The 21,813-nt window shown below is 32.8% G+C and overlaps 2 long non-coding RNA genes and 1 pseudogene across 3 annotated transcripts in view; all 3 read right to left on the reverse strand.

The window, feature by feature from the left end:
* The window catches only part of LOC148606871 (uncharacterized), a 27,675-nt gene continuing 5,862 nt past the window's right edge, over positions 1-21,813 (reverse strand). The window contains exon 5 of the long non-coding RNA XR_015915557.1: positions 1-808. This is a non-coding gene — a long non-coding RNA (uncharacterized LOC148606871). The remainder of the gene's footprint in view (positions 809-21,813) is intronic.
* LOC148606872 (uncharacterized) lies at positions 5,799-14,773 on the reverse strand. The gene is made up of 6 exons (XR_015915562.1): positions 14,701-14,773; positions 13,650-13,761; positions 8,605-12,958; positions 8,010-8,090; positions 7,537-7,648; positions 5,799-7,057 (listed from the first exon to the last, which is right to left on the reverse strand). It is a non-coding gene; the product is annotated as an uncharacterized LOC148606872 (long non-coding RNA).
* LOC148606873 (uncharacterized) lies at positions 18,231-21,813 on the reverse strand (annotated as a pseudogene). Its single transcript, XR_015915330.1, has 2 exons — positions 21,635-21,813; positions 18,231-21,112 (listed from the first exon to the last, which is right to left on the reverse strand). The product of XR_015915330.1 is annotated as an uncharacterized LOC148606873 (transcript).

Raw genomic sequence — 21,813 nt, forward strand, 5'->3', positions numbered from 1 at the left:
AAACTAAAAGATCAACATATAAAACTGAGAAGATTATTAAACTCAATAAGTTTCCGTGACAGGTAAATGAATAAAAAGCGAATGTGTTTCTTTGCTACATGAAGATACACTGGTACTGATTTGATATCCATTCTATACATGTATACAAGCGCATTAAACTTTGTGAAGGACTACTTTTGCGTACGTTCTAACAGCTCATTAGTTAAATTGAGGTCGTTAACTTATCTAACATGATATAAATGAGGATGAGTTTTTTTCCTTCTAATTATGCAGAGGAGTTCGATAATTAAAAGAATTACTGTTAAGAAGTTGCCTACCTACATTACATCAGTTAATCATTTAAGGCTAGAAACCACTAATTCCACTTCCAATAGGCTTCTATGTTAATTTCACAATATTCAATGGGTTCTCTGGACTTTACCTTAACTTTAACCTGCAGAGGACTATATATCAGCATGATTCTACATATGTCAGCTCACAATTCTCAGAATGGCATGTGGGGTTAGCAGACTTGCAGTGCAGTACCGGTCACCGGAAGTGAAGGGTCTATAAATAGCATGGGAGATCCCAGTGTTTTCATAAGATAGGGTATATCTAGAAACCATTATGGAGATTAGGCTTCACATTACAAGAAGCAAAATGCACCTATAAAATGTACAGAAATAATTTTCCTTTCAGAAACTGTTTAAATTTTTTAAATAAGATGAGAACTTTTTTCACAGCACTATGAGGAACAGGGGTAATTTCTGCGTAGGACTATTTTTGCGTACGTTCCAAATGCTCTTTGGTTGAATTGGTGGTCTGTAACCTAAATAACTGTTTCTACTGATGCAGCATCACCCAATAAAAAAAGCCACACAGATAACAGAAACCCAGTCAAAAATGACCAGAAAACGAGAGTAATCCGGTCTGATAAAATCAGAACCTACCACCACAGCAAGTGGCAGTAAGGGCACAACAACAAATACTGTGTCAATGACATTTCTAGATAATTAGCTTATATACCCGTCAATGATTACAATTCTATCGGTGTTAGACCCCAGTAATGTTGCAATTTTTTTTTCATCATGCAAACAAGCAAATTATTTTCTTTTAAAACAATAATTTAGTAATTTTTCCATCGTTTTCGTCTGGAAGAAACTCAAAATGCTGCAAAACTGTTCAGAAAATCGATGGAAAATTAATTGGTTAAGAAGCTAACTTATGTCCCTTTTCATACGATTGAAACTTATTTTCACTTTGTTGTTTATGTTACATTCATAATGTTTTTACCCTTAGTTTTAGCCGAGGAAGAATATATACCATAAAAATGGTTCATGCACACACTAATAAACTATTCTCAAACATTTTATCATGTCTATTTATTTGTACTTCAACAAACACCACCTCCTACATGTCAATGAGCTAAAAATAGAGAATGGGAATTTACCGACATTTCAAAACTTAAAGATCAACATATAACACTCACAAGAACATTAAAATCAACAAGTTTCCTCACAGGTAAATGTATAAATAAGCGAATATGATTCTTTGCTACATGAGGATACACATGTGCAGATTTGACATGCACTCTAAACATGTTCACGGGCGCAATTAACTTTGTGAAGGACTACTTTTGCGTACGGTCTTGGAGCTTTTAATTGAATTCGTTAACTTATCAGACATGATATAAATGGGGATGAAATATGTTTTTTTTCTTCGAATTATGCATAGGAGCTCGATAATTATAAGAATTAGCAATATCAAGTTGCCTAACTATATTCCATTAGTTCTGAATTTAATAACTTTTGTATTGACTGATGCAGCATCAACCGATCGAAAATGTCCCACAGAGGCAAGAAACTCGGCCGAAAATGGCCAGAAAGCGAGTAATCTGGTCTGATAAGATCAGAACCAACCACCACAGCAAGTGGCAGTTAGGGCACAACAGTAAATACTGTGTTAATGACATTTCTAGATAATTAGCTTTTATACCTGACAATGATTGCAATTCTATCGGTGTTCTACCCTAGTAATGTTGCATCATGCAAACAAGCAAATTATTTTGTTTTAAATCAATAGTGTAGTAATTTTACTATCATTTTCTTCTGGCAGAAACTCAAAATGCAGCAAAACTATTCAGAAAATCGGTGCGAAATTAATTGGTTAAGGAGCTAACTTATGTCCCTTTTCATACGATTGAAACTTATTTTCATTTTGTTGTTAATGTTACATTCATGATGTTTTTACTCTCAGTTTTAGCCGGGGAAGAATATATAGCACATAAACTGTTCATATACACACTAATAGATTATTCGCAAACATTATATCATGTCTATTTATTTCTAGTTCAACAACCACCACCTCCTACATATCAATGAGAGAAAAATAAAGAATGGCAATTCCCCGAAATTTCAAAACTTAAGGATCAACATATAAAACTAACAAGAACATTAAACTCAACAAGTTTCTGTGACAGGTTTATGTATAAATAAGCGAATATGATTTTTGCTACATGATGATACACTTGTGCAGATTTGATATGCACACTATACATGTTCACAAGCGCAATAAACTTTGGGAAGGCTACTTTTGCAAACGTTCTAAGAGCACATTGGTTAAATTTAGTTTGTTAATTTATGTAACATGATATAAATGAAGATGATTTTTTCTCTTTTAATTTGCATAGGGGTTCTATAATTAAAAGAATTACCTTTATCAAGTTGCCTATCTATATTCCATTAGTTCTGAATTTAATAACTGTTTCTATTGACTGATGCAACATCACCCGATCGAACATGCCACACAGCGGACATAAACCCGGCCGAAAATGTCCAGAAAACGAGAGTAATCCGGTCTGATAAGACCGGAACCAACCACCACAGCATGTGGCAGTTAGGGCACAACAGTAAATACTGTGTTAAGGATATTACAAGATAATTAGGTTATATACCCGTCAATGATTGCAATTCTATCGGTGTTCTACCCTAGTAATGTTGCAAATTTTTCTTCGTCATGCAAACAAGCAGATTAATTTTGTTTTAAATCATCGTTTGTTCTGGAAGAAACTCAAAATGCAGCAAAACTATTCAGAAAATCGGTGCCAACTAATTTGGTTAGGAAGCTTAGTTATGTCCCTTTTCATACGATTGAAACTTATTTTCATTATGTTGTTTGTGTTACATTCATGATGTTGTTGTCCTTAGTTTTAGCCTCAGAAGGATATATATCACATATATAGTGGATGTACACAATAATGGAAAGAACTGTGTCTACATTAGGGGTGCTTTCGTGCAGTAACCCACCTTATTTAATCAAAATATTTCCCGTTTGGCGTCCCCTTCAGCTTCAGAAACTTTTCTTCTAAGGTCACGTGAGATATCCATACGCTGGTGACTCAAAAACTTTCACCGCGTGATCAACAGTCCGAAGAAACAAGTCATGAAATAGTGCGTAAATAGTACACGGATTTCTAAATATCAAAAAAGATGCCAAATTTCCCTTCCATGCTATTTCATTAGCTATCAATTTCATGGTTAATATTACTCCTTTCCATCTCACATTTCACTCTTTTCCACTCACAATGGTATCGATCGCGGATGCATGTGAGTGCTACCGCAAATCATGATATTTAGCAAGATTTTCATGTGATGCCTAGGTCAATTTCAGCCACTGTCGTGGCTTCATTGACAAAAATGACTAAGTCCTACAATACAGGAAGTTGAAATTTTAGCTAAAATATTGCTTTTGACATGCCCTATATTTATATATGGAAGCCACTTACCGATTTGTCCAGTAGCAGTTGAGAAAAGTGAGATTGTAACAGAGGTGCTAGTTGATATTTTAATATTATTGTTTATTTATCAAACTGTTCACGTGATTTGGCTTTGCTCATGTGACATTATTACCAATGTAAATAGTCGTAACTTTCATTTTGAACTTGCCTCGGTGTTTTACGTTAAATGTTCGAGTCTCGGTGTTTTACATTAGTTCAGTTTATTTCAAAACAAGTTTTACTCAGATTGAGTTCATACCATCTGAGTTGATATCCTTGCTCTGATTGGTTGATTCATTTTGAACTGAGTATTTAAGCGAGTGCGCGTTGCGGTTTATCGCTTCTTCTACAGATAGCCAGTGTATCACACCTTTTCACTGCTTTAAGACTGCTACAGTCTGTACGTTCTTCGTTTCTGACCTATTCACGGTTTTGCCATTTTTTTTTCAAAGGAATGTAACATTCGGGAGAATATTTTTGGAATTTTTGGCTTGCTGATTTAGGGAATAGTTTTTGACATTTAGGCTTCTTTATACACTAAAACATTTATACTAATTGGTTTTCTGTCGACCGTCGAGCCGTGTTGAAATGTAAATTAGTAATTAAGGTTGGTCAACAAGTAGAATTTTAAATCCCGCGCTTTCCCGTTGAAGTATTTAAGTTAAAGCTAGTCACCTCCAGTTAACTAGCTAAACCAGCTAATTTACTCGTTAGGCGTTATGCATTTATAAGCGTTATGCACCATTGTTTTACATGACATTGTACTTTGTTAAACAAACTATGTGTTTCCACATGTAGTTCTTATTCAGTGTTTAATGACAGAGCTTAGTGCATGAACCACCACGCGGAATGTACTGTATGAGGTTTCGTCATAGGTAGTAGTTATTGACAAGTAAATCCAGAAAAGCAAATTATTCAGCGAACATTCAAACACTATCATCTATTAAAAGATCACACTACTTCAACAGTTAGATTGGTATTGTTGTTGTCTTAGATTTTAAAGTATTAACTCGTCATTTTCACCGAGAAACTTACAAAAGACTCCAAATACAAGATAATGTCAGAAAAATGGTTGAACAAGTTCCAGAATTGATGGTGAGCTTTCCCTGGTGGAACTAAAAGTTTACATAAATAACTGAGTTATCGAATAGCAAAAAAAATACTGGTGGACAAACAAAATGAATACAGTTGGGCTAGATAAAAACTCATGACACTACAGTCTTTGAACCAGTTGGGTAGCTATTTGAAGAACTGATGACTACTGACTAAAACAAAATTCAAGAAATGTCATGTACATACCAGCTTAATTCTGTAGTCCTCGTTTGCAACGAGTTTTGCCTCCAAGACCCTCAATTCCTCTTTGGAATCTACTGGTTCGGGTAACAACTCCTCTAAAGTTTATTCGACCCCCTGGTCGAACAAGTTCGTGGCACTAGCCATCCCCACGACCATTTCCTTTGTAGCTAGGACCTCTGTAAGAACTGCAACGGAATCAATAAAATAACCATGAAACAAAAATAACATACAGAGTACCACAAGAGGTAGTCCCTCACCACTTAGTGTAGTTGGGTATTTAAATGGCCATGAAATATTCTAGAATGCCAAATATCCTTCACTGACCTATCATTCTTGGTAAACAGATAAATGAATAAAATAACTAATTTTTAATTTGATTGAAAAGAATAAATCTGTCAAAATTTCAACAGTCCATTGAACAATACAATTCAAACTTTGACGCAACGCCATGCAAAAAGAGGCCATGGAGAACCCTGCAAAGTGAAGAATCTAAATCTTTCAATGGTAGCAGGACTTTCTTGCTCAGCCCTTGAAGCCCTGAGCATGGGCATGGGATCTTCATCCAATGTAGACACAATAGAAGAAGGAATTAATGATCCATCAGTAGAAGGCAATGGTGTTAGTGGTCTGCTACTGCCAATTGGTGTTGAAAACATTGGGCCAGTTGGAGTCCCTACTGGTGTTTTAGAACTGTGAATTATTGATGTTTCTCCTGGAATATCTATAAAACAAATTTAAAACTATGGGTAGCAATAAAATTTCTCTGTAGTGAGCTATGGAAAACTGGTGTGTTATATATTCCAATTGCTATAGTGCATGATACCTTCAATATTTTGATGTCATCAACAAAAAGCCTCATTCAAAATTATAGGAATATACATATTTAATGTATTAAAAGAAATCATTCTTCAAGGCAGTCCTAATACATCAAACAATTCAAATAACTGAATTGGAGTGTTTCAAGGAACACTTTGGTTGCCTGTATTCCCATTGCCTGAATGTTTTCATGAAAATGAAAGGTGGTCGAGATTGCCAGGTAGTGAAATTGCTTCATATCATGTCATCACATTATTATAAAGGAATAAGCAAAACATCAAAACACTACAGCAGTAGTTGCTGAGAAAAATGTGACACCACAGTCTTTACTATATATTTTTTTCAAAAGCACCAGCCAAAAAAAAAATTGAAGTATATCATATTGCGGATTTGTTTGTTAGCAAATTTCTGAAAGGCTGCCAGCATTTCTATCAGCTATGACTTGGGATTTTTGCTAATTTGGTCCTGTGATATTGCCAAAATTTGTAATGCCATGATATATTTTGATGGTAGCAGTCATATTGGAATTCTATATCCTCTATATCGCTGTGGTGGGAGACTTTCCAAATCTATGAATTCTTGGGGCCACTGGCAATCCTTAAGATTCTGGTGCAACAAAGGGAAATCTGATTTATAGACTTATACATATATCTCTTAAACAAAATAAAATAAAAGCTTAAAAGCACTTACATGTAATTCAGTCTACGTGCAGCACTTTCCTAACACGTTATTTGTATGTCTACTTTCAAATATTAAACATAGTTTCTTCATATTTCCTGTTTTCCAAGATCAAGAATGCATTAAGTCTGTGTGGAAGCATTTTTCCTTTCCACAAAACTAGTTCTGACCTGTAGATCAACATCGTGTATTACCACCTCTTTTTTACCTATGTTCAATGATTGAATATTGATTTTTGGTTTTTTTTATGTTCCTTGTTGTGTGTGTCTGTTTTCCATGTCTGGTCTTTGTCCCTGGACCACATTATTTTGATTTCCGCAAGAATCTTGGTTCTTTTGATTACTATTTCAATAAGTGGTTTTCTTGTAGTTATGGAAATGTATACGAAGCATCTTTTAATACCATTCTAAGGATACATCAAATTTCTCTTTAAAGATAAGATTTAGTTAATAGAATACACTGTTGACTTTGGAATTCTTCCTTTTTTGAAATCCTTTGATCTTTCAACTTCATCTAAAACAATAAACCAGATGGACATATATGGTACCAGTGAAAGAAATTAGCAGAAGACCTTTGCAACAAGTCTATGTAAAATCAAGCAGGTCCATGATGAAATTGGCTAAATTTCCTTTGAAATCTACACTTCGGTTTGCATCAAATTTTGGTGGGTCCATGTTGACCAAAAATAAGTTTCTGTCACTGATGGTACCAAGTCTTTAGGCCACTAAAACTGAAATACTGACTTTTGTAAGACAGACAGGAAAGTCGTGCAAGCATTTGATCAAACAAGTTGATGAATGCTCTAATGTACAAGTATTTGAATACTTTATAACTGTTCATCTGTCTGGGGTGTTATTAATTTAGTTTGATTTATCATACAACAAAGAAAGCCCTGACATATGTAGTTTCAAACTAAATGGTAATTACAAAACAAAATTAACAAACCATGGTAAAAATTAGGAGTACTTATGAAATAAGTTTAGAAAACTTACCATGTTCACTTAATACTCTGCATTAAATAAAATCCCATTCTTCTTGGGAAGGAATTTCTTCAGCAATAATTCTTTTTCTGGCATTCTTTCCAGGGTGCCAATAGAAAGCACTCTAAAAATCAACAAGAAACTCCCACAAAAGTCAGCAAATAAAAACTCCTTTATTATAATATGCACAACTACATGTATGTGTGATGTTCTTACTTGCATATCAAGTTTAGTTACAGTTTAAAATATTAAGAGGAGTTGCACTCACAAGATGTAGGATGGACAGACAGGACAAAACAATGTTTTCCACCTAATAGGGGAGACATAAAATTATAATTTAAAAGTTGCTGTTCATCTGTTGTCAGGATTTACCACTCCTTTTGGAAATGTAGTCTTGTCTGTGTTTCAACTTTTACTGCCATATCAAATCAAATCATATGTATGCAAGACTAATGTAAATTTCAAAATCTAAATACTTAAATTACCTGAACTATCCATTTATTGTAGTATATCAAATCTAGTGGGTACACACTCAACTTCTTCTCTGTCATTCTTTTGATAAAACACTACAATTTTGAAAGGCATCTTTCAACTGAATAAAATACATCATTTATTTCCATGTATAAGTATAAAAGCGGCAATTAAAATTATTTTTAAGCAATTCACACAGGTAATTTCTAAAACCAGTTCTAAAATAATCAAACATGTGCATACATACAAGTAGTAATCAAACAAAAAAAATAAAATCGACATTTCTATACAAATGGATACTAAGCACAGCAAAATTTATGATTCATAGGTCCTACATGTATCTTTCCGTGTTTAGTCAAAGTTTTCAAGACTCTTATTCGCAGACCAGCAAGATCCACTGATCATACATTTTCATGTATGCATTTAAATATGGAATAAAAATACCTTTTGTAATGAATGTTATTTTAACGTCAGTTAAAGGGGTACTTGTATGGTATATGGGCTTGAAGACTGGGAATACCTATTGCAATTAAATGTACATGTTATATTCACCAAAATCAAATCAGCATGTTGTGTATAGAATTATAGAAAAAAATAAAATATAGATACCTTAATTTTTATGAAGAAGTGGTAAGAAGATCACATGTCGACATGTCGATTCTCCATGACCTTCATGCACTTATAGGTTAGATCTTCATGTTTTAATATCTTCATTTCACAACTTTGATGGTGAAATTTTGTTATTCCTACAAGCCTTGAATCACAAGGCAGGGGGAAATGTGCCTTGCTTGTATGATATACTTTACAGCAGTGCAAATCTTCTGCATCTTGCTGCACAACTTCACAGAATTAGTTGTTCTTGGTGATATAACTGTTGTTTGGTTCAGTCATATTTTTTTTCATTTTTTGTTTTGATATTTTTTTATACAGGTAGGTGTTCTTCAACGGAAATCTCTTCCAATACTCTCTACACAAGTTGTACCCCAGGCTGATTGCCTTTTCTTATTTTTCTCTTAAAATGTTGCATGAAGTTTTCAAATTTCCATGCCGCACATTTGTCAAGAGATCCAAATCGAACGGCATCATCCCTCATGTGCAAAAGACTATTTACATTGTAGACAAGAAATTCTCTTCCTTAAATTTCCCTTGATTTCTCAGCAAAATACAATAGCAATACCTGAGCATATTCATTATATTGTGAAGTAGGTTTTTCATTTACCAAGATATGCCAATACTCAATACCATGAAGTGTTTGTAATAGATGAAAGAACTCCTTCCAAAGCAAATTGTCCAGTGTACAACAAAAATTGTCTAAACTCTGTTGCTTTCCAAAGATCAATAATATCTAAAGACCGTGGTTTTCCTGCAAATACAGACGGAACAAATTGTTTAGAGCAACTAAATTTTCACTTCTTTGTGTAATTTGGGACCCTGACAACATAAAGCTTTGTCTTGGTCCTCGCACTGATGTCAGACGAAGACGTTTCATCACACCTTGGTACACTTGGTGCATGTAATCAAATGGCAACTACTTCACCATATCAGTAGGCAGTTGTTGGAGTGGTGTATCACTTTTGTGATGATCTTCCTGCACCCTTCTTCTAAAAAATTCGTTAGTACGTATAATGACAAGTTTGAGGTTTCTTGGTATATCATCTTCCAAGGTGAAGTCCCTTTTGATTATATCTATCACAACCATAATAACCAGAATATTGCTTGAAGTTTTTTACCAGTTCTTTCACTGGAGCATGACATATAATGCACACAATTGTAAGTGGAATCTTCTTCTCATCAATAGAAAGTCCATGATTGCTTATTTCAGACAAATCATTAAATAAATCTATCAAGAAATCCAAGTCTAATGGTTTACTTTGCCCAACGGAAAAGGATATCGGAAAGACTTTACTGTCCTTAATGTTTTCTATCAAGCAAAGAACTGGCCAAACACTTGTTCTACTGCTTTTAAAAAGTGGAAGCACTAGTACTGAGCCTTAAGTCATTAAACGGCCATTTCGATCTTAACACAATCTTACACCGTCTTAAAATATTCGAAATGTTAAGACCGTTTAAGATTGTTTTCAGTTTGACACATGTAAGACGTGTTCAGTCTTGTTCAAATAAACATGACCAGCTGTTTTGTTTTCTGTTCAGACTAGTTCAGACTTTTTTGGATCGTTTGAGATTGTATGGAAATTCTGTGTTAAGATGTTGCAAGATCGCATCTAGACTTATAAAGTCATAAAATTGTGAACATGAATTGTCCCTTTTTGACGATATTCTTTAATTATATGCTGTTTTCAGAATTTTTTATAAATGTAATGAATAGTTCATTTTGATTCTGAATATTATATGTATTTCAGTGGAGTCCGAGTTATACATCTGCTTTTGTTACTTTGTATGTATGATTTTCGTTACTTTGTGTTCTTTGTTTTGTATGTCTGTTTTCCTTGTCCGGTCTTTGTCCCTGGATTACATTCCTTTGATTACTGCCATAACATTGGTTCCCTTGATTACCCTTTAAAAAAGATATATCAAAATAATTTGTGTCGTTTGATTCTAAATATTATTTACATTTACTTAAAAAATATATATTTTGGTCAGAAATTTGTTGTTAAATTTTTATCCATATTTAGTGTATTCAATATCCCTCTGACTTACAAAAAATCTTGTAACTGATGATTTTGAATACAGATGGTCAATCGGGTAATTGTTGAAAAAACTTCCAGACACCACTATGTGCTGAACTACCTCCGAATTCTGTTCATAGTTAACTTGCATTCTAAATACCTGACTGAAATATATCCATAAAAGTTTTTACCTAATTTTGGAATTTTCAGTAAAATTAAGAAGCCCCATAAACAACAATTAACCATGTCCGTATTCTGTAATGTCGTATACTTGTTTTGTTTTGCTTTTTTTGCAGTATTTTTAAGTCATCAGATAAAAGATTGCAATCTGCAAAACGCGTTTGCAGATGGTGGAAGTCGCTAGCCGACAACGTGCGAAGATAAAAGAGTTAAGCCGCGCTTGCTACCACACCAAATAAGCCCTATCACAACGAGATGTTTATTAAACTCTCAATTATCAAATTAATTTATTAATTGCGTTTAATTGCATTGGCTTTGTTTATTCTAAACACTCATATATTTCACGTACTATAAACTAAATTTAAGTGTAAGAGCAACAAAATACCATGATACATGTAAAACACTAAAAGAAGAAAAATATCAAATAAAATTATTATAAAAAATGTTTTGTGTTAAATATTGATCGACCTTTCTCTAAGTATTGGAAATGTATACCTAATAAACTAGTCATATGTAAATGACCTCATTTATTTAAAGCAAAATCAGGGGGTGGCCATATAACATTAAAGAGGAGTCCAATCCAGATTTGTTTCACTCTTCGGTTGACTACAGCGGTTGGAAATGTTCACAGATTCACATGGGGCACATTTGTATGAGAATGAGTCAGAAAATCAACACAGCAGATTAAATGTAACTAATATATGTAGTAGGAAAAATCATATTTTGTGATATGGAGAGTTCTTTGGTCAGGTTTCACCAAGGCTTGCTCCGCCAACATCTACTAATATCCCGCAATGGGTGCTCATTACAGACCCAAAAATGTTTGTTTTGTTTGTTGGGGTTTAACGTCCGAGCAGCAATATTTCAGCTATATTCAGACAATGAACATGAATTGAAAAAAAAAGGATGGGTCGCAAGGATAATAGGGTCGACAAATTTTGATTGCCACTGGAAAAAGGGGGACGGGTAAGGTCGGGCAATTTAGCCTCATGTATACAAGTCCATAAAAAACATATAGTAGTAACAGCTTGTCTTTTTTTTTAAAGATGATTCTTTGTGTTCTTATGTTCATATTTACTATATGTAACATGTACATGTATTTTAAATGCTTAGGTCGACAAGCAATCAATTCAGTTCCATTATTGAAGAGTTGGTGCATATTCTCAATGCTTTTTATGATACACTGCTGTAAAAATCATTGATATCATTCAATAGAACGTGGCAGATAGTAGAGTATAGTAAAGCTCAGACTGTATACTTAAGCTTTAAAAATATCAATAAAGGATACCAGTCAGTAATTTGAACTCATGAGAAGGATCTCGTGTCTATCAGTTTGGTGGTCTAATTAACTAATTAGCATACCTATTAATAGAGGTCCGACGTGGTTTATGTGTGGGTGTAAGTGAACTAACAGCGATCTTAGTAAATAAAAAATTAGCTAAGTTTGATTTCTTATATTTTTTTCTCCTTTGTTCACTAAAAAATTTTTATATGAGTATATAATTATGAAAAGCCATGTAGGGCTTCCATCCCGGTTGATCACAATTTATACTATCAAATTTATATATGCAAATCGGAAAACCATACAGCATAGCCATAATTTTACACATTTTCGTACGGTAATATACAGGAAGTTATCCCATCCCCCGGACTGTATAATAAAAATTAATACTAAAATACGAATTTTCATGTGGTTACACGTGTTTTAAGGAATCGTGTCAGTTACACTGGCATTCATACATCTACTTGTGTGAAACTTTCCACAAAAGCGGTAAAATTATCCCGTTACATATATAAATGTATGCGAAATATTGGAGTGTTACTGATTTTAAATGTTTGTATGCATACATGTCTTTAACAAATGAACATGTAGACTACAACACTAGTGGAAAAAATTACAGAACTGCTCTACTCTGATCCCTTAAAATATTAGTTTCGAAAAACCCATCTTCATACAACTGAGATATATGTACATGTAGGTATACAAATGATAAGGTTGAAGTAGCTTCAAGTGTTTGTAGGCATAGGCAAAAATGCAGTAGCAGGAACGGTTGGCATCGGGCCAACAATGTTGGTATTGCACGCCTTATCTAGTATGCTCTTTTCACCGTTCCTAAGGAGGACTGAGTGCTAAATAACACCTCTTTATGGTAAGCCTAAATGGACAAAAATAAGTATTTTCTAATATTAAAAAATGATTTTTTATTATTACAAATTCATTTTCTAATCTTACAAATTAGATTTCTAATATCACAAAACTCTTTTTTAGTATTAAAAAATCGATTGAATTTCTAATATTATAAAACGATTTTTTAATATCAGAAAATAAGTGTTTTCTAATATTACAAAATAAGTGTTTTCTAATATTACAAAATAAGTGTTTTCTAATTTTAGAAAATGACTTTTCATATTACAATTCATATTATAACATTTCAAATTCATTTTCTAATATTACAAGTTAGATTTCTAATATCACATAACTCTTTTTTAATATTAAAAAACCAACTGAATTTCTAACATAAAAAAGTCGCTTATTCAATTTGTAATGTTACAAAATGTCTGACGTTTTATAATATTACTAAATCAGGAATTTGTAATATTAGAAAATGAATTTTTAATATTACAAAATGAATTTCTATTATTAAAAAATATTTTCTAATATTAAAGAAATGATTTTGTAATATTACAAATTAATTTTCTAATATTACAAAATATTGATTTTTGTCCACTTGTCATACCTCTTGGTATAGGTATATAATACACCATCATTCCATCATTCATACATTATATGTGGACATGCATATATTCACAAGTTAGAAAAAAATAAGACACCTTTAAATGCTTTACCGACAAAATTGTTAGAGTTGTAGCCATTGAAGTCCAAATTCACATTTTGAATGGACTGATTACATTGCACATCTATTTTTGTGACTCACAATCTTGCACAATATTGGTGACTCTGAAATGCATATAACATAGTTTACAGAAGTGAAAAGTAGAATGTCCGAATTTTATATTTATAAATATAAAACAATATCGATTGATTGGTTTCATGCGTATTTTCTACATTTCTACAAGGGATTAAATAATATGGCATAAAGAGGTTTTGGAAAAGTTGGAAATACTCTAGCTTAAAACTTGAAAATACCTGGAATACCGGCAATCTTAACTTTGTTGTTTTCGTGAAACAGGCCGGGCTCAGTGACCGCAACCTCTGAGCCCCGTGCAGGCCCGGATGTTAAAAGAATAGGCCTGCTGCAGCGCTAAGCTTGTCGTAAAAGGCGACTAAACAGTGCTACCTAGCCGGGGGCTAGGCGCTCTGCCCACAGAGCAACTGGGATGTGTGTCCCAGGTGGCGAAATGGGGCACCCCTGGCGTATTACATGCAGGGGTTGTCAGGCCATAATTCGGAAAACCTGACCGCAAACAATAGTGGTGCACCGTGTTGGGAAAGATATCACGTGCATCGCACGTTAAAGAACCCTGCTGTGATATTCGATAGGAGCTCTTTAGGAGTTCGATAGGAGTTCTTTGCGCTCCGCCACAGGAGGCTAAATTGCCCGTCCTTACCCATCCCTCCCTTTTTCTAGTGGCAATCAAAATTTGTCGACCCTATAATCCTTGTGTCCCATTCCGTTTTTTAATTCATCATCATTTCATTTCCATTGTCTGAATATAGCTGAAATATTGCTGCTCGGACGTTAAACCCCAAAAATCAATCAATCAATCCGACCTATGACCCAAGCACGTGCAATCAGTTCCGTACAAAAAGGGATATTAATAATATATCGGAAAGAGTGTACAGCAGCATACAATAAAAATATTAAAAACGGTAAGAAATAAAATATTACAAACATTCAAAAAGCTAGACACATTTTGAATAATAAAAATAACTTACACAATTTTTCCCTTCTTCTCTGGCAAAGTCGCACTGCCTTTCCGCGTAATTTCGGGTTAGTCTAACATAGAGGTGACTGAAGACTTACAATGATTAGCATTCTAAACTGCATTTGCGCTGTTCGTTGAACACTGTATTGTTAATTCTATCTTAAAATTATTTTTAGAAAATGTTTGATGAAATAAAAAGAAATGAAACACACATATACATCGATTTTATTGTGATAAATGATAAACACCCCCATTATAATTATTTTAGACTCATCTATATTGATCCAGAGAAAGCTACACTCATCAACTGAACATGTAAAATTAGAATATTTTAAATATGCAGGTGTCCGAGGGACTATAGTTAGATTGATTTTTTAACAGATCTAGTACGTATCTGTCTTTAAATCGTACATCACAAGAAATATTAGAAGATAAAATACTAATATATATAATATACATTAACGTAAAAACTGAACTTTTTAAAGGATATTTACGCAGAGTGCAAAATTAAATAGCCCCTCAGCATAATTGTTTTAAACTCTTCCAATTGAGATGGTCAGGGGTACTGCGGGGTCTGTTGACTAACGTGTTGTAAATAGTACACAGATGTATTACATTCAGTTAAGGTTTCACTTACTTTTAAATGTACAGACATGATTTTCATGAAAACGCTGTCACCAAAGGTAATGAAATAAAACTTCGCCAATAAATTAACCTCTTTTCCGAAATAGAGGGAGGAGGTACCGCGGGTGGTGGTTCGTACATTTTATCCATATTAAAAAAGTTGCTAATTTTATAAAAGCGTTTATGATACTAAAGTACATAAATGATTTTCATAAACAACAATGTATCCAAGGACGTAAAGAATTCCCTTAGTCGGTCATAATCATATATCACAAATACCATATATAAGTGCAAAGTATTGAGTATATATTCTTAGCGTCTCTCATATCGTGCGTTTGATTGGTTAACACTGCGTGACGAAAGATTTTGGGGGATTTTTGTGGTTTAAAACTACAACATCCTATCCTATACTTATTTACTTCTTAAAGAAGAAAATTATCGCTGTTAGTCTTCTTCAAGCGTTAACAAAGTATACTGTATAGACCCCACAGTACGCCACGGTACGATATTTGCCGCTTGTAGCTAAGCTTGATCTGTACAGTTTCTATTATCTTCGGAAACGGTACTTTTTTTGTTCCGAAAACCATCCTCAGCATCCTCAGCATCCGCTGCTCAAACCTCACTCTCATCATCAAGTTTTATTAGCATTTTTCAAAATAACTTTACCATAAAAAAAAATTTCCGATCTTTTTCATTTGATCTTTCTTACAAGTACCTACATAGAACGTAAGAAAATGAAATCAATAATTGGAAGTAATGACGTAAGTACAGCGCTTTATGAAAAAATCGTGGTGACTACGCGGTAGACACTTTCTGACCAACAAAAAAAAAACAACACAATTATGATTAAGCTTTGAGTAGAAATCAAACCTTAACTAGTATATTTTATTTTTTAAACTATCAAAATTAGATATGGGACTACAAAGAAATGGCAATTTTTATATCATGCCCTTCAGTCATATTTTACTAAATTACATAAGAAAATAATTTAAGCATACTTGTCATACCAATTTGATATCTATGATAATTCAAGAAGTTGTATATAATTATATAGGTAAATATCATTGATCATCTTTAAAAAAGGACAAATCTCAACAATAAATATCATGCCTTTCAATGTCATCACTGTGCGATTCTTAGTCTGTGCTGTATGACTATTTGAGTACTTTGAATATCCAAAGCAGTGATGTTAGGTATTTCAGGTATGATGTCAAGTTATGATTTCATTTTTGCTGATAAAATTTTTACTGTTTACTGTTGTTGTTTTTTTTTTTTTTTTACAATTTCTTGCACAATGCACCTCTTAAACTATAGGCAGATTACCAATATCACTATACGGATATTATGTGAAAATAGAAATAATGACCAGGATAGGCAATATCATCAAATTATGCATTTCTCTGAAATATGCCATAATTTAGCTTATTCAACAGATTATTTTCCTGCCAATTATCTCCCCTGGATAGAAACTTTAAAAAGTTAAAGTTAGTAATTATGACTATACATTTTTTTTAAATTTCACAACTGCCGTCAAGTAGTTTTGAGAAAATTATTATACATTATTTAAAAAAAATCTTTGAAAACATATACTTCTGTTTGATTTCATTAGAAAACAACTGGAAAAGAATGCTACAGGTACTTTAAAACAACTGGAAAAGAATGTTATAGGTATTATCACTTAAAAAATAGCAAATTGTCAATAATGGGGTAATGCTGATAAATTATAATCCAAGTACATGGCCTGAAAAAGAAAACAGGCAACAAAGACCTACGACATACACAATGCAGCGAACTGAATCAAATAGTTTACATATACTAGATGCCACATTGTACAAATTTTATTATTATTTTTTTTAATTTTTAAGTGCTTTAATCCAGCCCTTTGAAATTGTACTACTTAGTTCCATACCATAACAGAAATTTGATTTAGAGTAAAACCTTTATGGCCCTTTTCCTTTGTTAATCAGGGGCTTCAAAGTGTAAGACATAAACATTTCAACTAAACTTTATCAAACTTAGAGTTTTTTTTTTTGTCAAACATATATGTTCCTGCTGTTCATGTAACATCCACTGCAGCTGCATATAGTTGATTTTGCAATGCATTATATTTTTGATTATTTTTCAATTAAAATAGAGTGCTTTTTCACATTTCTAACCCATATAATAGATTTTTAACACTTGTCTGGTATTAACCATAGTTCATAGATATTTTGTAATGAAGTACTTACTATAACATTACCCTGATTCCTAAAAACTTCAAGAACTTAAAATTTTGAGGAGTGTTTTCTTTTTCTCATTAGAAAATATTTGTGTTGCAGCTTTTTTAAACTGCTCGTTGATTTCTTTCTATATTATGCAGAATATATCACAAATATTACTCTGTACTTAATTGAAACAATTTTTGGGAATACTACGATCTACTTCTGCTTCATTTGAGAAATACTTAGCTAGAGGACTATCATTTAATATTAAGCAGAAGCTTTGAATATTTCTTTGTATCAAATCAAATAATATAAAGTGAACACTAAACCCAATGTGCACACATTTACACTCTTTAGAAGAAACTCCAGTGTGGTCCCCTTAACTAATTTCTTTGAAAATCAAACCAATTTATTTCATTTCCTTTGTAGTGATATTTTTAGGGGAGGGGCGGCGAACATATACTTGTCTCACCAGACAATACAACTGCCAGAAAAAGGTGACCGTTCTTTGTGTCTGTTGTGATGTTTTGTGTTCTTTGTGCCTGTTGAGATATCTGTGTTCTTTATGCCTGTTGAGATATTTGTATTCTTTATGTCTGTTGAGATATTTGCGTTCTTTATGCCTGTTGAGATATATGTGTTCTTTGTGCCGGGCGTGATATTTGTGTTCTTTGTGATTCATTTTATTCTTTCAAACAACATAAAAAAGTCAAACTATAAATTCATTTTTTTTAATTACAATAGAAAAACTTAGTTTCACAACAATACATAAATATGCATATTTCTTATCAGAAGTCATCAGCAACAAATTATAACTTGTAATAATCAAACATGCATTGGCAGTTTTGACGAGTGTTAATTGCACCCAATGGCATAAATTATAACAACTTCCCGCAGTTTGTCTTATTTGCAAAAGGAAGAGGTTTCCAGGACAATTGGAAATACGCGACCAATTCTGCTATACTAGAAAATAACCTCGGATGCAAAAAGAATTTCTTCTTGAAAAAATTGACAGAATAGAAGTCATATATGGCCCAAAGTTATTTTATCCACCAGGTGGTGCTAAAAATTGGTTAGATATCACTAGAAATAATGAACAACTCTGTCAAGAATTTGGCATGAAGTGAGAAGCTAGAAAAAAAGTGACAGTAAAAATTTCAACAAGTAAAACTATAATTTTAGAATCGGATCGGTCAAATTCCGGATAGATTCTTTCACCTAGTGCCTTGAGGATTTTCTTTTGTGTAACTAGAAAGGCTAAGGAGTCCCGGTTGATTCCTACGACCCAGAAGTTCAGAAACACCAACAGGGAGTTGACCTACAACTTCAATGCCATGAAGACTTTCGTAGGCCTTATCATAAAAATCATTTTATAAACTGAAACTTACTTACTTACATTGGTTTTATAGAAAATGGCTCAAAACAGCAAAAATATGTCATTTTTCAATAACTCTACAAGGAGCCTTCCTATAGTTCCACCAAATGAAAACTTTTTTTTCATTTCATCGACTGAAATATTTCCCATCCAGGCTTATATGGTTTCCAAAAATTCATCATCACATATGATATAAATGGAGAGTGCATAAACATGTAAAAATTGCAAGCTAAATCATTACAATTTGTAAGTGTCTGATAACAAAGATCTAACAATTATGTCCTCCTTCACACTCATCCACATATAAACAACACCTTCTGAATTTTTTCATCTATGATGCAGTAAAGGAGGAACTTATTTTGGAAAAAAAGATTGTTAATAAATAAAACACTTTGTATAAAGAGGGTAAACACAGTCTGCAACTATTTTTCCCTTGCACATCTCATTAAAAAACAACACAAATACAAAGGTACCATTACACGTAACTTACAATGCAAACATTAGTACATTATAGGTAATGTTAACTTAAGTAGCTGTCTTTGTAAGAATCATGCAAAATCTGAAAAATGTGATACACCCCAAAAAGGCTGCATATTTTTATTTTTGTAATTGTTTTATAGGTCTATAGTATGAAATGTGAAATTATTCATTCAAATATGCCTGCTCTTAGGGGGATAATCAACGTTGAAAATCCAGTATATTCTATTGTATTTGAGTCTTGTACAAAGTTATCTCCCTTAATTTTGAAATCTACAGTGCATTCTATATAATTTTTATCTCCTAAGAGCACGGATTATATGAAAAACCATATGTTAATTTCTGTTTACTATGACATTTCAAACAAAATATCAAAAATAAAAATATGTAGGCTTTTTACCCATGAATCACATTTTGCATGATATTTAGCTGGAGTGCTACTAAAAAACTTTAAGTACATACAGATGATGTTTTTTCTTTAACCTCTTTTGCCATTATGAAGATTTTCATCATTGCTTAAATGTATTTTGCATTTTTTATTTCATTGTTATCCAAAGAGAAAGTCCTGGTAAATAAGTACATGTATGTCTTAGTACTGCAAGTAAAAACAAAACTATCCTTGATTCTCATCCCCAACTGACCAAATTTTATCACCCTCCCAGAAAAAAAATTCCCTTCATCTCCAATATAGGAAAATGTGTTTCAAATCTACAGTTTTTTTTCACTCGAATGAGAAAAAAAAATAAAATTCAGCCCACTAATTTTGATATATTTTGAATGAGAATCTGGGATTTTTTTAAATAATATTTCATGAGCAGTACGTATGAAGTGTAACAATTGTATTAAGTTACATTGTGTTAAGAACACATCTGCTCAACTGTTTTTGTCAAACTTGGAAAATGGAGATACAATATAAGGTGACAAAGCATTTTAACTGAACAATTTCCTGTTTCTCCTTTGTATTGCCCAAGCAAAATGAAAATTTCGCTTTCAACAATATTTTTACAATCAGAGTTAATTATCAATGGCGTGATAAACATATTACTGGTATATCACAAGTTGAAACAGGAATTACAAGTTTAAGTAATACTGAAATTGTGATTATCATAAACAAAACTTAAAGATATAGAATAAAAATTTTACGTTTATTCAGTTTCATCATCACTGTCACTTTCAATATCACTATCATTATCTCCATCTACCAACAAATCTTCAACTGATTGCCAAGTAAACCAACATTTCTGTCACTCTTTCATAGTCATCCGACATTACATTTTCTGTTAAAATTAAAGGAAAAGGAGCACAAATATCACCAATATATTCTTGGAAAAGTTTACTTAAATGTTTTATTTTCATTTCTATACACATTCCTTCTCTGATAAAAAGTGACATAGTACCAGATAAATCAAGTTCAGTTAACATTTTTTTCTTAATTTCATGAGTTGGTTGTAGTACCAATTCAAAGTTGATACCATTTCATGTTTAAGGAGTGCTTTCTCATCAGCACATCTGGTGGCAAGACATTTCAACTGGATAACTTCCTGTTTCATTGCTGATGGTATTCCCTGACATTGCCCAAGGCAGTTGAAAATTTTACTCTCAACAGTATTTACATCATCAGGGCTTATTATCAATGGCTCGCTACAACATGGTTCCCCAATTGTAACCATCTACCGACTCTTCCGACACTTTTTTTATGCTGTACCTAAGTTGCTTTGAAAGCCTATGGTATACTGATTGCCCCTCTAAAACACAAGAAGGAGAAAATAATTAATGGACATAGAAATGAAGCCATTATTGCTAAATTGTTTTGAAAAATGCATTAAATATTAAAAGACTTCTTCTTTGATATTATGGCATTATTACCTTCAAAATCAGTTATTTCCTTACTGAGCTTTCTGTTTGTAAAATTAAAAAAAGAAAAAAATCCTGTTTTTCTTTTCTACTAAACAGGTCGTCATTTGAGTAGTAAAAAAGGGAATACTTCTTGTTTGGAACCATATGTTTCAAAACGCAACATCAACCTAAATTGATTTTAAAAATATGACACAACGTTTAATTTTGTCAATTAAGGTTTAACAGTAAGTACTTAATTATTTGTATGGTAATGAGAAGGAACCGTAATTTTATAGGAATTGTACTTTTTATTTACAGTGTGAAATGTATTATAATCGATAGCAGTTACATTCAAAACAGGACTAAGGAATGAGTGACTTTTTCATAGATATTACAATAAATGTCACAATAAGCATTTAACTGTTCTTCACTTGCATATTTCCTTATTAGTTTCACCAGATGCTGCTTCTCTGAAACATGTTGGCGAATTGGCCAGCCTCCTTTCTTTGGACTTGGCTGCTTTTAAACAAGACAAGTAGGTCTCACTGTCTTTATCCAGTCTTTTCATCTTGCCCTTATTTTCACAAGTAGATAACTTCTTATCAATTCT

The sequence above is a fragment of the Perna viridis genome, chromosome 9 (assembly GCF_037379345.1).
Source record: "Perna viridis isolate PV_CMFRI_1.1 ecotype Kerala chromosome 9, ASM3737934v1, whole genome shotgun sequence".
NCBI lineage: Eukaryota > Metazoa > Mollusca > Bivalvia > Mytilida > Mytilidae > Perna > Perna viridis.